The 21,745-nt window shown below is 45.1% G+C and overlaps 1 protein-coding gene across 10 annotated transcripts in view; it reads left to right on the top strand.

The window, feature by feature from the left end:
* Positions 1-21,745, top strand: part of zmiz1a (zinc finger, MIZ-type containing 1a) — a 446,537-nt gene that overhangs the window by 109,562 nt on the left and 315,230 nt on the right. For all 10 annotated transcript variants that reach the window (XM_063070398.1, XM_063070409.1, XM_063070399.1 and 7 more), the window contains one exon: positions 18,987-19,174. The gene's annotated coding sequence lies outside the window, so the exon portion shown is untranslated. The remainder of the gene's footprint in view (positions 1-18,986; positions 19,175-21,745) is intronic.

Raw genomic sequence — 21,745 nt, 5'->3', positions numbered from 1 at the left:
GGCCTGTGATGGACTGGTGAAACTTTCAAGTAGTATATGGCACAGAAACTGTACCTAGTTAGCCATGACCTTGCTAACTGATTAAACTTAATAAGTTTAGCAGAGGGGGTGAAAAACGGACTGGCATTCTAATGTGTGCTTGGATAGGCACTGGTTCACAGTTAGCACAGACTCCTGTGCTGAATGGGTTAAGAGTTGGTGCTATTAATGGATGGAAGTATCACATTGGGTGTTTACAAGGGGTAAGCCATAGGAGGAAAGGAGTCGGATCATATTCTATAAACAGAATAAGCACTTGCTGCCTTAAATACCACACCTCCGACTGTCTGGGATTTACTGTATGCTAAAATGAGGCGTGCTGAACTGCCATTGCAACATGTGAAAGGCTTATTAAACTGCAGCAATGAAGCATTATGTTTTGTGTAAATAATGCTTTCATTATTTTTGGCAATCCTATATTTATGTTTGACTTTGTCTGAAAGGTGCAGATGCAGCGCAGCATTAACGGTAATCAGGAGCAGAATGGATCAGTGGGTCGTGGAACGATGAGGGGTTTGCCTCTAACTCCAGGGGTTTGAGCAGGACAGTCTTCTTCTCACTCTTGAAATTCTCTCCTGTTTGGATGAACTGCTGAAACTTCTCCCAAGTAGATACTGCGGATTCTGTAGCGCCTCCTCTTACATTGAACATCACATCAATGATGAGGTGCCAACGTTTTAACCGACTTTAAGATCAATCTCAGCCTCCCCCCCCCCATAGAGCCCTCCATTTTCTATCATCCATGTCCCTAACTGAGTCCATAAGACCATAAGACAAAGGAGCAGAAGTCGGCCATTCGGCCCATCAAGTCTGCTCTGCCATTTTATCATGAGCTGATCCATTCTCCCATTTAGTCCCACTCCCCTGCCTTCTCACCATAACCTTTGATGCCCTGGCTACTCAGATACCTATCAATCTCTGCCTTAAATATACCCAATGACTTGGCTTCCACTGCTGCCTGTAGCAACAAATTCCATAGATTCACCACCCTCTGACTAAAAAAATTTCTTCACATTTCTATTCTGAATGGGCACCCTTCAATCCTTAAGTCATGCCCTCTTGTACTAGACTCCCCCATCATGGGAAACAACTTTGCCATATCCACTCTGTCCATGCCTTTCAACATTCGAAATGTTTCTATGAGCTCTCCCCTCATTCTTCTAAACTCCAAGGAATACAGTCCAAGAGCGGACAAACGTTCCTCATAAGTTAACCCTCTCATTCCCAGAATCATTCTAGTGAATCTTCTCTGTACCCTCTCCAACGTCAGCACATCCTTCCTTAAATAAGGAGACCAAAACTGCCCACAGTACTCCAAGTGAGGTCTTACCAGTGCCTTATAGAGCCTCAACATCACATCTCTGCTCCTATACTCTATTCCTCTAGAAATGAATGCCAACATTGCATTCGCCTTCTTCACTACTGACTCAACCTGGAGGTTAACTTTAAGGGTATCCTGTACGAGGACTCCCAAGTCCCATTGCATCTCCGAACTTTGAATTCTTTCCCCATTTAAATAATAGTCTGCCCGTTTATTTTTTCTGCCAAAGTGCATGACCATACACTTTCCAACATTATACTTCATTGTAGTCCCTGAAATGTCGCTGATGTATCTGCCTCTGGCAGCAAATACCACACACCCACCACTCTCTGTGTTAAAAAAAAATCCCTCTGGCATTTCCTCCCCCCCCCCATACTTTCCTCTAATCACCTTAAAACTGTGCCACCTGGTACCAGGCTTTTCCACCATGAGAAAAAGTCACTGACTATCTATTCTATGCCTCTTATCATCTCGTACAACTATATCAAGTCACCGCTCATCCTCCTCCTCTCCAAAGAGAAAAGCCCTAGCTCACTCCACCTACCGAATTAGGTTCACGAAAATGATTCCAGGATTGAAAGGCTTGTCATATGAAGAGCGTTTGATGGCTCTGGGCCTGTTTACTAGAATTCCAAAGAATGAGTGGTGACCTCATTCAAACTTTCGAATGAGGAAAGGCCTTGCTAGACTGGATGTGAAGAGGATGTTTCCAATGGTGGGAGAGTTAAGACCAGAGGACCCAGCCTTAGAATAGAAGGGTAACCTTTTAGAACGGAGGTAAGGAGGAATTTATTTAGCCAGAGAGTAGTGAATCTGTGGAATTCTTTGCCACAAAGATCTGTGGAGGCCAAACTTTACGTACATTTAAGACGGAGGTTGATAGATTCTTGATTGGTTAGGGCATGAAGGGATATGGGAAGAAGGCAAGAGACTGGGGCTGGAAGATTGGATCAGCCATGATGAAATGGCAAAGCAGACTTGATAGGTCGAATGGCCTAATTCTGCTCCTATAGTTTATGGTCTTGTGGTTTTACCCACATAAGATATGCCCCCCAATCCAGGCAGCATCCTAATAAATCTCCTCTCACCCTCTTTAAAGCTTCGACATTATTCCTATAATGAGGTGATGATATAGCATGCTTAATGTTCAGCCAAACAGCAACAGCAGAAAAAGCCGCTTTCCTCCATGTCCATCCACCCACCTATCCACACACACACACTCACACTCTCTCTCTCACACACACTCACACTCACTCCCACACTCTCTTACTCTCTCTTTCTTGCACAGACATACACACACTCACAGTCTCACACTCTCTCGCTCTCTCTCACACACACTCACACTCTTACACACAGACACACACACATACATACAGACACACACTCTCTCACACACACATACATACGCACAGATACACACACACTCACACACACACGCACACACACTCACATACACACATTCACACACACACACACGCACACACACTCACATACACACATTCACACACATACACACGCACACACGCACACACACACACACACACATTCACACACACACACACGCACACACACACACACACGCACACACACACACACACACACACACACACTCACATACACATGCATACACACAGTCCTCCAACCTGAAAAACAAATTATTTTCAGAATCAGGTTTATTATCAGTGGCGTGTCATGAAACGTGTTTTTGGAGCAGCAGCATTGTGAAAGGCATAAAAATTACTACAAAATGCCAAATAAATAAGTAGTGCAAAAGTTGAATAACAAGGTAGTGTTCATGGACCGTTCGGAAATATGATGGTGGAAGGGAAGAAGCTATTCTTCAAATGCTGAGTGTGTGTCTTCCCCGTTTTGGTGAAGCTCAGTGGCTACTTGCCAGGGGCAAACAGAGCGAAGAAGGAGCCTCCTGTAAGGAGATGAATGTCAAAGTTGTTCATAGTATACGTGCTTTGATAATAAATGTACTTTGAACTGATGATAGTAATGAGAAGAGGGCATGTCCTGGGCGGTGAGGGTCCGTAATGATGGATACTGCCTTCTCGGGGCATCGCCTTTTGAAGATATCCTCAACATTGTGCCCATGATGGAGCTGGCTGAGATCACAGCCCTCTGCAGCTTCCTCTGATCCCATAAATCACAATAATAAATTTCAAAAAGATAACTGAAATATTTGCACTACATACATGTATGCAGTACAAAAAAGAGAGCAAACATGGTGAGATAGTGTTCATGGACTGTTCCGAAACCTGGTGATGGGGTCTTTTCTTCAAATGGAGAGTACGGGTGCCGGAGTGGTAGTCGGGTGATTTGCACTTGGGAGGAATTTTATTGGCAGGTTGGAGCAGGGATGATGAATGGGGTCAGAATTCACAGCTCCGCTGGTGCCTGGTACTGCCAGGGTGTTAACAAAGAAAGCAACTACCTGTTTTCAATGTGTCAGACACACTGCGGCCATAACTGGCTCTTTCTCAGTCTTCTCCCACATGCTAGCCAGCTTTGTCTTCACACAAATCTAAGCTCTATTTTTTTTAAAAGGAAAAAAAAACACGAAGTCCTGCTTTGGCTGAACAAAATGTTACTTGAAGAGGTTTTGTGCATTCTACCTTGGCTGTGTTATTCAATTATTCTGCAGTGTGGCTCGATAATTTATATTGACAAAGGCCAGCTGCTTTGGAAAGCCACAGATCTTTCTTGTTTTCCCGCTTCCGTGATTGGTCACGCTTGTCAACCCAGTTAACCAGGAAAAACAGAGGAGATCTCGGCTTAGAGTTGGGGAAGAGGAAAGGGGGTGTGATGGTTGGTGGGCATATGTTTTGATCTAGGTGTCTCTTGGCCCCAGTGTCCTCTCTACAGCACTGAGGGGTTCTTATCTGAAATAAGAGAGACAGCCCTGTGGGGATAATGGTAAGGGGACCTTCAAATATCTCAGCACTTACCCAAGTGGAGGTGGTCGTACAGGAAACCCTGAGTTTGGGTGAGACTAGAACTAGAGGGGCATAGGTTAAGGGTGAAAGGTAAAATACTTAGTGGGATCCTGAGGGGGAACTTCTCCACACAACTCATGGTGTGAGTGTGGGATGAGCTTCTAGCAGAAGTGGAGGATGCAAGTTCAATTTCACCTTTTAAGATCGGTTTGAAGTAAATTGGCAGGAGAACTGGGGAGGGCAATGGTCCAGGAGCAGGTCGACGGGACTAGGCAAACAAAATTACAGATTGGCACACAAAAGTTGGGCCATAGGCCCCGCTTCTGCACTCTCTCTCTGCTTCTTTCTCTCAGTTTCTCCCCCTGTTCTTCTCTCTGTTATTGTCTCTCAATTATTTATTTTATTTATTGAGATACAGCGCGGAGTAGGTCCTTCAAGCCTTGTTGCCCAGCAACGCCCCCCCATTTAAGCACAGCTTAATCATGGGACAGTTTACAATGCCCAATTGATCTACCAACCGGTATGTCCTTGGACGGTGGGCAGAAACCAGGGCACCTGGGGGAAACCCATGCAGTCACGGGGAGAACATACAAACTCCTCATAGACAGCAGCAGGAATTAAACATGGGTTTCTGGTACCGTGAAGCATTGTGCTACCTCTTACTCAGTTCCTCTCTGTTTCTTTCTCTAAGTTTCTCTCTCATTTTCTCTGTTTTTCTCTCACTTGTATTTTCACGCCCCTCCAGACCTCTTACCCTTTCCTCTTTCCCCTCTCCACTCTCAGTTGGCAAAATTTCGAAATGGCTGACTGTACCTCAGATCTTAAGCCATGACAAGTGTCTCTGGGGCAAAAAGTACATCAGGAGTTTGTACCACTTGGAGCTTTGACAGAGCTGAAAGCCAAGCTTTCAGTGATTGCAAAGAGCAGCATCTTTTCCACAAGATCCCGGCCTAAACATTACTTGAGTTCTCTGTGACTTGAGATATGGAGGTGGGAGGGGATGTGATGGTGTTTGCACACACATTGAGGAGGTGGATCATAAACACGAGATTCTGCAGGTGCTGGAAATCCACACAAAATGCTGGAGGAAATGCTGCAGGTCAGGCAGCATCTTTAAGAAAAAAGCCAAAATAAACAAGCTAATTAGTTAGGTGCCTCCCGGCACGTAAATATCGGCCCAGATCAGAGGCGACGCAATCGGCAATCGCCTCTGATCTGGGCCAACACTTACATGCCGGGCGGCACCTAATCAATTAGCTTGTTTATTTCGGCTTTTTTCTTAAAGATGTGCTGGGTGCATTCTGGCTACCGCTGCACCGCTGCATTCTTCACGGCCCAGAATCGGTCCGCGGCCCGGAGGTTGGGGACCACTGGCCTAGATAGAGTGGACATGGGGAGGGTGTTTCTGATAGTAGGAAGGTCTAGAACTAGAGGGCATAGCCTCAGAACAGAAGGGTGTCCCTTTAGAATAAAGGTAATGAATTTCTTTAGCCAGAGTGTGGTGAATCTGTGGAATACATTGCCACAGACGGCTGCTGAGGCCAAATCATTGAGTATATTTAAAGTGGAGGCTGATAGGTTCTTGATTAGTAAGGGTGTCAAAGGTTGTGGGAAGAAGGCAGGAGAATGAGGTTGAGAGGGATAATAAATCGGTCACGGTGGAATGACAGAGCAGACTCGATGGGCCGAATTTTGCTTCTATGTGTCATGGTCTTTTGATACTGCCTGACCTGCTTAGTTCCTCCAATGTTTTATGTGTGTTACTGTGCTGCAGCTTTTCAGTTTATTATATAGCTCAGCCCATTGCACACCCAAATTGCTCCAAACCTTGAACACAATGATGTGCATTAGAGCTAATGTTTAACTATTGTATCTTGTATCTACAGAAAATTGTTGCTCATTCTTGGAACCTTTAATCATTTCCCTCTTTTTTCTTACCCTTGCTTTTGGATATCTGTTGCCTGTAGAGGTACTGTGTTGGGGAACCTTTGCTGAAGTGAAGGACAGTTGTATTGTGCTGTAACATCTCTTAAAATACTGGGTCACTCTGTCCCTTGAATCAATTTCAACTTAGTTAAATACTGGATTAGTGGAAAGGGAATGTCTGTAAATTCCATGCACTTGACAGAATGATGGCTTCTGGAGTTCATAAGATTGAGGCCAGTCCACCATTCGACAAGATCAAGGAAATCCCTCCTCATTCTTCTCCACTCCAGCAAGTATTGGCCCAGATCCATCAAATTCTCCTCATACATTAACCGTTTCATTCCAGAGGTTCTCATAAGCCTCCTCTGGACTCTCCAAAGCCAGCACATCATTTCTCAGATATTGTGCCCAAAACTACTCACAATACTCCAAATGTGGTCTGACCAATGCCTTATAAAGCCTCAGCATGACATCCTCACTTTTGCAGTATCTCCTGGTCCTCTCAAAGTAAATGCTAACATTGAAATTTGCCTTGTGTAGATCAGGGGTCCCCAACCTTTTTTGCACTGTGGGCCGGTTTCATATTGACAATATTCTTGCGGACCGGTCGACCCTGGGGGGGGGGGGAATGGTTGCCAACGGACAAGAATAGCAGTCAGATACGTCGTGTTTACCCCGAGAAAGGCTACAATGACCATGAAGCCTTGCGCGGGCACCAGTGCGCATGTGTGACTTGCGCATGCGCGCACCTGCCCATGTTTTTCTACAAATCATTTCTGGCGACTCTGTTCGGCGGGGGGGATGTTAATCACGACCGGAATATCGGTGATAAGTTCCTAATTACACTCAATTTCGTTTCTAAAAGGGTTTATCTAACGAATTTAATATTAAACACACAGCGCATATTTTTCTCGCACGAATATAGTGATAAGTCAATTGTCAGGGGAGGACAGGGGAGCTTGAAGTAAGTGTTGAACGAACTTCCAGTAGAAGTGGCAGAAGCAGGTTCGATATTATCATTTAAAGTTAAACTGGATAGCTATATGGACAGGAAAGGAACGGAGGGTTATGGGCTGAGTGCAGGTTGGTGGGACTAGGTGAGAGTAGCGTTCGGCACGGACTAGAAGGGCAGAGATGGCCTGTTTCCGTGCTGTAATTGTTATATGGTTATATAAGTAAGTCAATAGCATCATAACATTTTAAGTAATGTTTGGATATTAAACACACAGCGCATATTTTCCTCGTATGAACATATAAAATCATTGCAACGCACCAATATCGCTGAATCAGTGGGAGCCCTGGACTTGTTTCCCTGCAACAAGATGGTCCGATCGAGGGGTGCCGAGAGACAGCGATACTTGAAGGGGGTTCCTTATGTCCAGTCTATTCCGCAATTTAGTTTTTGTTACATTCATCGCAGAGATACGTTGGAAATGGAAGCAATGTTTTCAGTGCTTTCGTGGCTATCTCAGGATATTCAGCCTTGACTTTGATCCAGAATGCTGGCAGAGATGTTATATCAAACATACTTCGAGGACTTGATCTCCTTTCCGCGCGGACATGGATGACGCGCAGGTCATGACCTCGCATGCGTAATGGATCAACAGTGGGTGACAGGGAATGAGGAAAGGTGCTGCTGACTCATATCGCCAAATGATATCGTTTCCCCGCGGCCCGGTGGTTGGGGACCGCTGGTGTAGATCACAACAACAAACTTGTCTCGTTTTCCTATTCTGAATTCTTATTATGCCTGTTTTGTATTTCTGGACATTGTCCAAACTGAAATCCTCCCAAAGAAGATCAAAGGATCAAACCCAGAACCTCCTTTATTTAAGGGCTGAATGACTGATCTGACTACCCACTCAGGCAACCTTTAACCACCCCTGTAACTCAAAAGTGTGCCTCAACTTTGAATAGATAATCCCTGAACTTCCACCTTCTGGAAGAGAATTCCAAAGATTCCCTGCTTCCTGAGAGTAGAAATTCCTCCTTATTGCCCCTTTTCTGTGACTATGCCCTTTGATCCAAGATCTCCTCCCCATGAGGAGAAACTTCTTCTCAACATCCAGCCTACCGAGACTGGATGGCACACAAACAAAAGCTTTCCGGTGTATCTTGGTATCTGCAACAATAATATACCAATACCAGACACCTTCCAATCCTTTATTTCAATCCTTGGATATTAAGGGAATTAGTTCAGGAAAGTGACATTGAAATGCTAAGGTACAAGATCAGCCATTTTGAATGGTAGAGCAGGTACATGGATCTGATGTCTCCTCATACTCATAGCTACAGAATATTATAACAAAATCATTTCCCATTGTTCTAAATTCCAAGTAGAATCAGCATGACCTGTTTAAATTTGCTTCTAAAACAACCACACAACCTCAGGAATAAGTCTGATGAACCTTCTCTGACTCGGCTCCAAAGCACCACTCCTTAAACGAGGACCCCAAGGTAAACATTGCACCAAAAATGGTGTAGAATTGTATAAAGACTTCCTTATACTGGCTCCTGGAATGACTGGCAACCTTGCGATGATGGGACACTATCCAATTTGATGTACTGTACAGGGCAAGGCCTTCATGAACCAATCATGTGTCAGATCTTCACAGTGCATCTTAACTTGGTGAGGGAGTATGTTGTGAGGTTCACCAGCCCTCCAGACCTGAAGATTCTGCCAGCTCCCTCTGATGAGCATGAGATCATGAAGTGTTATTCAAAAAGGAAGTTCAGGTTGGGAACCCCTGATGTAGAGTAAAGTGTTACGGCTACAGAGAAAGTGCAGTGCAGATAGACAATAACATGCAAGGCCGTGAAAAGATAGATTATGAAGTCAATTGTCCATTTTATTGTACCAGTTGTCTTTTAACAGAAGGATTGAAGCTGTTCTTGAGCCTAGTAGTACATACCGTACTTTCGGGATTTTATATCTTCTGCCTCATGGGCTGGTGAGAGGAGAGGAATGTCCAGGATGGTTGGAGTCTTTGATTATACCGCCTGCTTTGCTGAGGCAGCAAGAATTGTAGAGTGCCCGCAGAGGGGAGGCTGGTTTCCATGATGCGTTGAGCTGCGATGCAACCGGTAGGAAGGCTCTCCACGGTACATCCGTAGAAATTTGCGAGAGTCTTTGGTGGGATACCAAGTTTGAGATTGGAAACTGATGATGTTGAATGGAGCAAGGATTTCTGAGATCTCCTGAAAAAAAAATCATCCCATATTAGCAAGAGCTTAGCAACAATGAGTCAGATGTTCTCCACTTAGCAACAAGGCTCACTGCAGACCGCCTCTTGAAAAACTTGTTTGGCATGGTTATTTATAGCGCTCATGTGCAATATTACATCAGTGGTTAGTGTTGTATCACACAAACTGCGGTGTGGATTTGCACTGCACTTTGCGTGACCTGACTCCCTTTGGATTTATCTGTTCTTTCCATTTGTAAGTCAGAGTTTTCCTTGGGTTGCTGCCTGTACTGAGTCAGTGACAGGTGCTGGGCTTAAACAGTGGCTTTGAAAGGCAAAATAAGATTGCCCCTTTGAAATGTGGGGATGAGTTTAGACAATATTGTCAACTATAGCCATTGGACTACATTGCTTTGAGGCCTTCTGTTAGTCAGAGTCGACTATGGATGTTGCATCCCAGCTGTCTACGTGATAAGCAAACCAGGGCAGTACAATCTAGAGAGCAAGCTGTTGCTCACGTAGCAGGCCCCTCCTCTCCACGTAGCTGATGGATACAAAGGAACGGCAGGGACTGATACAATTTGGCACCAGCGGCATCGCAGGAGTTGCCAGTCAATGTTAAACTCAACAGATTACCAGCTTAGAGACTCCAGCTCTTGATTTTTCCTTGGGGTTTACTCTCAAAGCCTTCCCCGTTGCTCTCAAAGTCTTCCCCATGAGTGGGTGCAGCCACAAGGCAGCGGAGGTTTGCAATTAGAGCTTTCCTTCTCCGAGATGAGCTGTCAACCCCATCTACCTGAAGTGTCTGGTTTTAAGGCACCAGTCTTAGCCTGTTCAAAAGTTCAAAGTAAATTTATTATCAAAGCACATATATGTCACCATATACAACCCTGAGGTTAATTTTCTTTTGGGCATACTCAGTAAATGCATAATAGAATTAATAGCCATAGTAGACTCAATGAAAGTCAGCACCAACTTGGGCAACTGCTCTTCCGTGACCACAAGAAACTGTAGAGTTGTGGACCCAGCTTAGCACATCACAGAAACCAGTTTCCACTTCGTACATTCTGTCCATACTTCTCACTCCCTCAGTACAGCAGGCAACATAATCAGAGAGTCCTCCCACGTCAGACAGTATCTCTTCTCCCTCTCTCCCATTGGGCAGAAGATACAAAACCCTGAAAACACATACCACCACACTCAAGAACAGCTCCTACCCTGCTATTATTAGCCTATTGAATGGCTTACTAATACAAAAAGTTGGACTCTTGACCTCACAATCTACCTTTTTAAGACCCAGGACCTTACTGTCTACTTGCTCTGCACTTTGCCTGTACTGTGACACTTTATTCTACATTCTTATTGTTTTACCTTGCACCACATCTCATTGCACCATTGTAATGAGATGATCCATGTGGATGGTTTTTCACTGTACTTTGGTACATCAAACAATAATAAACCAATTTACTGTCTCCACTTTGCACGCATCATGACTGAAGTAACACAGTGCAGATATCAGGACACAAGGAACGGCAAGAGTTTGTTATCTGGCCCCTTGAGCGTACAACTACTCTAACTGACTTGGCTCAATACCATTTTCTAGCTCCATCCTGATATCTCCAGATCTGCAACCCTGGGATTTATAATGAGAGGCACAGAGTGCCGGACTGAGGACGCGATGTTGAAACTGCATAAAATACTGGCTAATTTGCAACTGCAGTCTTCTGTCCAATTCGTGTCATCACCCTGTAGGACATCACAACCTTCCTGAGAGGATTCAGAAAGCTGAAAGTAAATTTATTACTGAAGTATGAATATGTCCTCTTATGCTTCTCTGAGATTCATTTTCTGCAGTCACTCACAGAACAAGGAAATACAATAGAATCAATGACAAAACTACACACCAAGACTGACAAACAATCATTGTGTGCTAAAGAAGACAATTGTCCAAATACAATAATAAATAAACGACATGGAGAACATGAGTGGTCGAGTCTGTAGGTTGTGGAATCAGTTCAGCGTAGAAGTGAGGGAAGTTATCCAAAATGGCTCAGGAGACAGATGGACAAAGGATGTCAATCCTTTGTGGAATAGTTCCTGGGGTTCTGGATTTGGATGGGAGCAGAGGAAGCTGAAAGGATATCTGGTAGAGTGCACAAAGATGATGGCTGCTTCAGACAGGGCAAAGCATAGCATTTTGGCACAGTTGAGATGGGCCAGAGAACCTGTTTCTTAGCTTTATGTCTCTTTATCACGCAAAGTTATATCTCTCAGCCAGTGTGTTCCTGTGTAACAAAGGTAAAGGCCATTTTGAGACTGAGCTGCAGAATAATCAACACAAGAGATTCTGAAGATGCTGGAAATCTCAAGCAGCTGAAGGGTCACAGCCCAAGATGTTGACTGTTTGCTGCCCTCCGTAGATGCTGCCGAGTTTGCATTTTGTGTGTTGCTGCAGTATTGTTGACTGACACACCACAGCCAGATGACAGTTGCATAGCCTCCAAACTGACAGCACCAGCATTGAATTCTTCAACTTCCGTAAATTTCTCCCTCCTCCACTTTCTTTTCCATTCCCCATTCTGGTTTCTCTTTCCTCTCCTCAGCTCCCATAACCTCTCCCTGATGCCTTATAGCGTCCCTTTCTCCCATGGTCCACTCTCCTCTCCTATGAGATTCTTTCTTCTTCAGCCCTTTACCTTTTCCACCAATCCCCTCCAACAATCAGGTTCCATAATTTCTATTTACATTCTGGCTCCCTTTTCTTCTCCTCACCTGCCCATCATCTCCCTCTGGTCCCACCTCTCCTTCCCTTTCTACCAAAGGCCACTCTCATCTCCTATCAGGTTCCTTCTTTTTCTCTTTTTCCATTCCCCAATCTGGTTCCATTCTCACTCCTTCTTGCCTGCTTATTACCTCCCACTAGTGCCGCTCCTCCTTCCCGTTCTCCCATCATTCACTTTTCCACCTATTCCCTCCCAACTTCTCACTTCCTTTCCCCCTCCCCCTCCCACCTACCTTCCCCATCACCTAGTTTCACCTGTCACCTGCTTGTATCCCTTCTCCTCCTATTACCTTCTTATTCTGGCTTCTACCACTTCCTTTCCAGTTCCGATCAAGGGTATCGACCAGAAATGTTGACTCTTCATATCTCTCTATAGATGCTGCCTGACGTGCTGGGTTCCTCCAGCATTTTGTGTGAGTTGCTCTTTCCCTGTTGCCTGGAGGCTTCTTGTTTCTTTTGATGAATAAATTTCCATGTCATTTTGGATAGTTTATTACTCCTCGCCCTCCGCCCCCACCGTCTCGGGCAGCACCCAGTGCAGCTGTATCTCCTCCCCATGTTCTTCAGATGAAGGATTGCATTCCTGTGTTACAGCAGACTCGGATCTGCTACAGTTGACTTGATTCCCCGTGTGGTTAACTGGCACTGGGGAGCATGTCACCCTCAGGAAAGGCTTTGCAATATTCAGACACTCTTATTTTCTGTTCTTGAGTAATTGGAAGACATGGGAAGGATGCACGTTTGAATTAAGTCAGCATTGGAGAGCGTTCTTAAAGGTACAGTCCACAGTTGATTTTAAGATCAGCTTTATTTCTCATATACGTCAATACGTACGGTGAATTGCATCGTTTGAACCAACAACCAACAGGACAGCACGCAAGTGTCACCATCCTTCTGCCACCAACATCCATGCCCACAGTTTAGTAACCCCTTCTAATCCGTACATTTTTGGAGTGTGGGAGGAAGCTGGAGCACCCCGCGAAATCCCACCTGGTCATGCAAAGAATATACAAACTGGTGGAATTGAACCCTGATCACTGGCACTGGGAAGCATTACGCTAACCTCTATGTTACCATGTTGCCTCAAAATTTTACCCTGAAGACCAGAAAAATCTTAAGTATGATCTCTGTTTTCACTAGGTCACCAGATCTCAGCACAGCAGTAACCAATCGTTCTTCCCAGTCCTACAGAACATTAGATTACAGAACAGGTCCTACGACACACAACGTTGTGATGTCCCATATAGATCTCCATGATGAATCTAAAACTTTCTTCCTACATCCCATAATCCACTTCACAGGAATTAGGACAAAATGAGCAGTACTCTTGAGAGTTTACGCGGCTGTTTTCTGGGGTGACATGGCTGTTCTTTGAGGAAGAGGCATAGCGTAGTGGTTAGCACAATACGGTATCAGAGACCCAGGTTCAATTCCCACCACTCCCTGTAAAGAGTTTGTGTGTCCTCCCTGTGACTGCATGGGTCTCCTCCAGGTGCTCTGGTTTCCTCCCACACTCAAAGACATACCGGTTGGTAGGTTAATCGGTCATTGTAAATTGTCCCATGTTTAGACAAGGATTAAATTGGGGGATTGCTGGGAAGAGCAGCTCAGAGGACTGGAAGGTCCTATTCCATGCTGTATCTCAATAAATGAATAAATAACGATTGACCTAAATTCTCAGGAGCTTAGATGAGTGACTATACTGAGACACAGTTGTAGAGGGGTTGTCAGGTTGGGACTGAGAGACCGATTCACTGGTTGGAGTCTCAAGCCCTGGAATGTAGTCAGAAGGGGCTCAGAGCTGTCCTGGACAGTGTGCTCTCTGTGGCTGGCCTTCCATCTTACCATGCTCCACACTGGCACGTTGTGGCTTCAGTGTCTCCCTGCTACAAAATACAAGCCATCAGTAGCGTAAAGCTATTACAGTGCCAGCGACTTGGGTTTGACTCTGTCATTGTCTTTAAGGAACTCGTGCCTTCTCCGGGTGCTCCGGTTTCCTCCTGTATTCCAAGGTCATACAACGTTGTCGGTTAAAATTGGGCCGAGAAGGCTCGTTGGGCCAGAAGGGTCTGTTATTGTGTGGTTCTTCAAAATATTTTTTTAAAAATACTCTTGACAGCATCTCTCAAGCCAGAGGAATTTACCAATCAAGAGGGATGTGGCTATGTCACATCATCCTGTGTCATGACCTGAAAATATATCACAGGCCCTTCATCATTGGGTCTAAACCCAGGGGCTCTACCCATAAGACCATAAGACCTTGGAGCAGAATTAGGCCATTTGGGCCCATCAAATCCGTTCTGCAAATCCATCTTGGCTGATTTATTATTCCTCTCAATCCCATTCTCCTGCCTTCTCCCCTTTGAAACCCTTACGAATCAAGAACCTATCAACCTCGCTTTAAGTACACCCGGTGACTTGGTCTCCACAGGTGCCTGTGGCATTGAGACCTACAGATTCAACTTAAAAGCTTCTGATTGCCTGACAAAGGTTAGGAAATGTGAAGATATAATTCCAGGAAGGTGACATGGGGAAATTATTTAATGTCTTTTTTATAGCTGCTTTCAGCAGGAAAGGATTAAATGGGTCAGGTTATTTTGAAACACGATTAAAAATAAATTCTGAAATGGATTATACAGTGGCCACTGAATGTATCTACTTCAGGGTTCAATGTGTTTGTTCAGAGGTGCTCTTCTACACACCACTGTTGTAATGTCTGGTTATTTGAGTTTCTGTCACCTTCCTGTCAGCTTGAACCAGTCTGGCCACTCTCCACTGACCTCTCTCATTAACAAGGTGTTTTCATCCACAGGACTGCCGCTCACTGAATGTTCTTTGTTTTCCGCCCCATTATCTGTGAACTCTGAGGAGTGGTGTGCATGAAAATCCTGGGCATCAGTAGTTTCTGAAATATTCAAACTGCACTGTCCAGCACCAACAATCATTCCGCAGTCAAAGTAGATCACATTTCTTCCCCATTCTGATGTTTGTTCTGAACAGCAACTGAACCTCTTGACCATGTCTGCGTGCTTTTATGCATTGAGTTGCAGCCACGCGATTGGCTGATAATATTATTACATTAACAAGCAGGGGTACAGGCGTACCCAATAAAGTGACCGCTGTGTGTACCTTGTGACACTTGGTGTTTTGCAGTTATTTCAGTATTTGCATAAATTTGACTAATGGAAACAGAAGGTTTTGATGACAGCTGTATGAAATATGTGGTTATCAGTATAATATTAGTAATACCAGTGTTACAAGCTCATTGGCTTTGTTTGTGCCGTGGTTTGCTGAACATCGAAGGAAGTCATTGCAAATATGTATGGAGGTGCTGAAGGACCAATGCATGGACAACTGCACATGTGATAACACACACGAATTGCTGGAGGAACTCAGCAGGCCAGCAGCAGCTGTGGAAAGGAATAAACCGTCAACATTTTGGGCCGAGACACTTCTTCGGGACTGGAACTGAAGTGGGAAGCAACCAGAATAAGAAGGTTGGGGAGGGGAAGGAGCACAAGCTGGAAGGTGACAGGTGAGATCAGGTGGGGGGAAGGTAGGCGGGTGGGGGAGGGGAGATGAAGTGAGAAGCTGGCAGGTGGAAGGTGGAAAAGGCAAAGGAGCTGAATGTGATAGGAGAGGGGAGTGGACCATTGGAGAAAGGAGGAGGAGGGGCATTGTGTGATTGTGCATGCCATGCCAGTGCTGATAGCAACAATGCATGGCTGCTGAGTGCGTATTAGAAATATCTCCCTGTGTCCCCTCCCTTCCACTCCCCCAACAGATATCTCCTCACCCAGTTCCAGCCGCAGTACTCAGCAGAGTCGGTGGAGATTCAGGTGAGCTGCTCAGTAAACCCTTGTGCACTTCATTCCCCTACTGCCTGCACTCCTGCCGTGAACGCATCGCTGGTGACTCTAGCAATGCGTATCCCGATGCAGTTCCTCGCTGCGAGGGTTGAGGCAGGCCCACATTATCCCCAAACCGAGTCCAGGGACCCTGCAACAATGTGCTGTTAGGAAATTCCTTGGCTCGCACTGCAGCCTGGCATGTGTGTGCGTCTGATTCTCCTTCTGCGGGACGGCTGGCACAGGGACTGTGCAGCCGCCCTGAAGCAGTCCCATAATAGTAATCTCTCTGTCAGCACCGCATCCCTGTTCAGAGCCAGGCTGAAGAGTTGGGAATGGGCAGCGGTGAAAAATGCCCCCTCCTCCCTCCTTGCTCCACCAGGTACCCCTTGGTTTGCTTGCACAATAAGCTTTTGATTTGAACACGTCGGTGTTAACCAGGATAGGATTTATTTCCTCTGTGCATGGCGAGTTCATTCGCTTTTGGCAAACTGCCTGAACTCTTCCTCATGCTCTCATGTTAGAGCACCTCTCCAGTACATCTTTTATTTACTTATTTCATTTCGAGATGCAGCATGCTCACAGGTCCGTCCAGCCCAGTTACACCCATGTGACCAATTAACCCACTAACCAGTGTCTGGGAAGAAACTGGGCACCCAGAGGAAATCCACACAGTCACGGGCAGATCATAGGCTCCTTGCAGAAGCTTGTGGGAATTGAACCCGAGTCACTGGTGCTGTATTTGCTTTATGCTAACCTCCGTGCTACCATACTGCCCCAGTGAATTGTTGTGATTCAGATGACTACACACCCTTGCCCTCTCCCACACCTCCACTTTCCCTCCTCGGACCACACCACCCTCACCTCTCCTCCACTTCCTCAACCTGCACGGTTCCCTCATCCTCACTGCTTCCCCTCTCCTCAACTCTCCTTGCCTTCTTCAGCCTCAGTCCCTGGTACCCTTTCCTAACCCCCTTCCAACTTTATACACCCCTTCCATGGTTCTGAAGAAGGATCTCGGCTCGAAACATCAGCTGTATTGTTTTCCATAGATGCTGCCTGACTTGCTGGGTTCCTCCAACAATCTGTGTGTGTTGCTCTCGATTTCCAGCATCTGCAGAGTTTCTCATGTTTATGGTTGGATATTTCTTCCATGCCTGCACATTACAACAATGAGTTATCCAGAGGAGATGAGTTGGACTTCCATGCAATGTTTGGTCAGAGTCCTATGCTTGCATTGTATGTAAGGAGCAAATCTGTCCTCTGTATTGGTGGTGTATAGTGTTTCCGGTACCAACCTCATCGTCCTCCCTTTTTCAGTCACGTTTTAACTAAGGCCCCATCATTCATTGCATTTCACTGGTGGTTCTCAAGGGTAACCATCTGGACTCCCATCTGGTTCACATGCTTGGCTCTCTCCACATTAGCTGAATCAGAGGTGGTGACGAATCATCATAAAGGAGGGTATTGAATATCTGGCTGAGTGATGTCACAACAACCACTTCTTACTCAATGTCAGTAAGACCAAGGAGCTGATTATTAACTTCAAGAGGAGGAAACCAAAAGTCCATTAGCCAGTCCTTATCAGGAGATCAGAGGATGAGAGGGTCAGCAAGTTTAAGTTCCTCGGTGTTATCATTTTAGAGGATCTGTCCTGGGCCCAGCACATAAGCGCAATTACAAAGAAAGCATGGCAGCGGCTCTACTTCCTTGGAAGTTTGTGAAGAATCGGAATGACAATAAAACTTTGACAAACTTCTATGGATGTGTGGTGGAAAGTGTATTGAATGTTTGCAGCATAGCCTGGCATGGAAACACCAATGCCCTTGAATGAAAAAGTAATGGATATGGCCCGATCCATCACACCATTGAGCATATCTACACAGAGCGCTGTCACAGGAAAGCAGCATCAATCGTGCAGGACCCCCATCACCCAGGCCGTGTTCTCTTCTACTGATGAAGGAGGTACAGGAGCCTCGGGACCCACACCATCAGGTTCAGGAACAGTTAGGCCCTTGAACCAGAGGAGATAACTTCACTTGCTCCATCATTGAACTGTTCTCACAATCTATGGGCTTTTCATCTCATATTCTTGATATTCATTGCTTATTTACTTATTATTTTCTTCTTATATTTGCACAGTTTGTTGGCTTTTGCAAATTGTTTGTTTGCCCATGACCCAAGCCAGTCCTGTTGGGTGCAGTCTTTCATTGATTCTCTTGGCTTCTTGGATTTACTGTGTCTAACCACAAGAAAATGAATCTCAGGGCTGTATATGATGACGTATATGTAGTTTGAACTTTGAAGAGGATCTCAGCCCATTGTAAAACATACAAAATGCTGGAGGAACTCAGTAGGTCAGGCAGCATCAATGGAAAGTTAAAAAGAGTGGACGCTTTGGGCTGAAATCCTTCACCAGGGACCACTTGTCCCTTCTTAGCCTGAGGGTTTCAGTTAGTCAACAATCACATTAAGGTGAAGCAGCTTTAACATGAGAAGTCACGGTAGAACTGAAGATGTGTTGGGCCTCTAGAGAAAATGAAATTAAATTGGAGGCGGGAAGAAGAGAACACAAGCTATAAGAGACTGGGTAAAGAAGGGTTGAAGTGGGAGTGTTTGAAGTAACGCTGGTGTTTTAGGGTGACACATAGCAGTTAAGTAACATTATTACAGCGCCAGCGATCTAGGTTCAATTCCCACTGCTGTCTGTAAGGAGTTTGTACGTATCCCCTGTGACTGCGTGGGTTTCTTCCGCGTGCTCTGGTTTCCTCCCACGTTCCAATGTATACAGTTTAGCAGATTAATTGGTCACTGTGCGGCATGAGTTGGTTGGGATGGAAGGGTCAGTCACCATGCTGTATTTCAAAATAAAATAAAAATGAACCTCAAAATAGGGAATGCCGGGTAAATAAGCTACTAGCTAATCCATTCTCTCTCATTGCCTAGATTGGCCAACTGTTCGCGTGGCGAGCTCAAAAGAAGATACTGATGGTGGTGGCCCACGACCCAAGCCAGTGCCAGCTGGGTGGGCTGTAAGCTAGAAGAGAAGTCTCTGTCGTGGCAGTGGCAAGGACCTGGAATCACCCGTTCGCCCCCAACACTGCGTGCCCACCCGGCCTCTCCCGTGCCACGTGGTAAGTAAGCCTTTTCCATTTATCCAGTCGTCCAGTGCTGGGCTTGTTCAGTTCCTGCCTACTCGTTGTGCCTGGTGAAGTTGTGACTGGGTTCCAGTGGTTGGACTCAGAAAGGAATACGTTCTTGTGAAATGTTCTCAGTTTGGTGATATTACTGCTTAAATACCATATACGATGGATGAGGTACAGGTTTTCTCCATCGATTGTGAGTCTTCGGTTCTAGGCAATGGAAGTAGAGCTTTTGAATGTTCTTAAGGGTGGAGATAGTTAGGTTCTTGAGAAGCAAGGAATGCATGGTTACTGGGACTGGGCAGGAATGCAAAGTAGCGATTGTGGTCAGACCCAGCAGGATCTTGATGAACATCAGAGCAGGTTTGACCTGCAAAATCCTGCTATTTATTAAGTCCTTTTGTTCTAATGTATATCCTCAGCAGTTGGTTATCTACCCTATCTACACCTCTCATAATTTTATTTTCCTCTATTATCCTCACCTCTCAGTCATCTTTGCTCCCAGGAAAATGGATGCACCTATCCCATCTCTCCTTGTGTCTCAAGACTCCAGCCCAGGCAACATCTGTGTCAATCTTTTCTGCTCTCTCTCTAGAGCAAGCAACTTGTAGGAAAGAGCTGCCTGCCTGCCATATTGGTGCAAGGTGCTCCCTGACTACTCAACCTGAGACCAGCACAACTTGGACATTTCCATCTAGCACAGGAGGTTACTCAGCCCATCAAATCCATGCCAGCTCAGAGAGAAGTCAGAATCTGGTTTAATATCACTGCCATATGTCTTGAAATTTGTCATTTTGCAGCAGCAGTACATTCCAATACATGATAATACAAAAAAAATTACAATATGATATATATATATATATAATTAAATTTAAAAAGTAGTACAAAAAGAGAGCACAAAAAGTGAGGCAGTCTACATAGGTTCATTGTCCATTCAGAAATCTGCTGGCGGATGGGGGAGAAACTGTTCCTGAAACTTTGAGTGTGTGTCCTCAGGCTCCTGTACCACCTCCCTGATGGTAGCAATGAGAAGAAGGCATGTTCTGGATGATGGGGGTCTTTAATGATGGATGCCACCTTTTTGAGGCATCGTCTTTCGAAGATGCTGGGAAAGCTAGTGTCCGTAATGGAGCTGGGAGAGTTCACAACTGTCTGCAGCTTTTTTCCAATCTTGTGCAGTGGCCCCTCCATACCTAACAGTGTGTAGCCAATTAGAACGTTCCCCTCGGTACATCTGAAGAAATCTGCAAGGATCTTTCGTGACATACAAATCTCACTCCCCCACTATTTTTTCCTGTAACGTAGTACACCTTCCTATCATTATAATTGGTGCTTGTGCGAGCATTGTATTCGACTCTACAACAGAACAGTGTAGAAACAGGAGTTGGCAATTTTTTTGTGTGTGTCTGCTCATGGCTGATCTCACAGCACCACTTTCCTGCTCCAAATACATTTTCCTTGATCTTATTAATGTCTAGAAATCTATTGATCATAATGTCAGGATCCTATGAGTCAAGGATGAGAAGGGAGCTAACTGCGCACCAGTGCTGGACTCACTGGAAAGCAGGCTGATTAGGAGCAGGCAACTATGAAATAAACTAACAGAGAACTCCGTTTTATGGAAAATAATGCTAATTTTCAAACATTGCCAGTTCGGATGGGCACCAGAAAACAGTGGTCAGCGTTTATTTCTTCAGGATCTTAGTGGATGTGAATAATGATATAAAGCATGTGGTTATGAATATTATTGGAAATCAAATTGGAATTGGTTTATTATTGTCACATATACTGAGATGTAGTGAAAAGCTTACTTTGGATGCTGTTCGTACAGATCAAATCATTACACAGTGCATTGAGGTAGAACAAGCGACAACAATAACAGAATGCAGAATGAATAAAATGAACAGCTGAAGGGAAAGTGCAGTGCAGGCCGACAATGAGGTGCAAGATCATAATGAGGTAGATTGTGAGGTCAAGAGTCCAATTTATAAGACCGTAAGATATAAGAGCAGAATTAAGGCTATTGGGCTCATCAAATCCATTTCATCATGGCTGATCCATTTTCCCCCTGAGCTCCATTCTCCTGCCTTTTCCTTGTATCCCTTCATGCCCTGACTAATGAAAATCTATCAACCTCTGCCTTAAGTATACCCAATGACTTGATTGGCCTCCACAGCCCCAGTGGCAACGAACCCCAGGATTCACCACTCTCTGGCTAAAGAAATTCATCTTCATCTCCATTCTAAAAGGATGCTCCTCTGTTCTGAGGCTGTGTCCTCTGGGCTTAGACTCCCCCACCATCAGAAGCATCCTCTCCACGTCCACCATATTGAGGCCTTTCAACCTTCGTTAGGTTTCAACGGGGTCTCCCCTCATGCTTCTGAATTCCAGTGAGTACAGGCCCTGAGCTGTCAAATGCTCCTCACATGACGTTTTTTATTACTAAGAAGCTATTTATTAGCCTTATAACAGTGTCCTTGAGCCTGGTGGTACATGTTTTCATTCATTTGTATCTTCTGCTCAATGTAAGAGGGGAGAAGAGAGAATGTCCCACATTGTCTT

This window comes from Mobula hypostoma, chromosome 18 (genome assembly GCF_963921235.1).
Source record: "Mobula hypostoma chromosome 18, sMobHyp1.1, whole genome shotgun sequence".
NCBI lineage: Eukaryota > Metazoa > Chordata > Chondrichthyes > Myliobatiformes > Myliobatidae > Mobula > Mobula hypostoma.
Note: the sequence above shows the minus strand (reverse complement) of the source record. Positions and strands in the feature narration are given on the sequence as shown.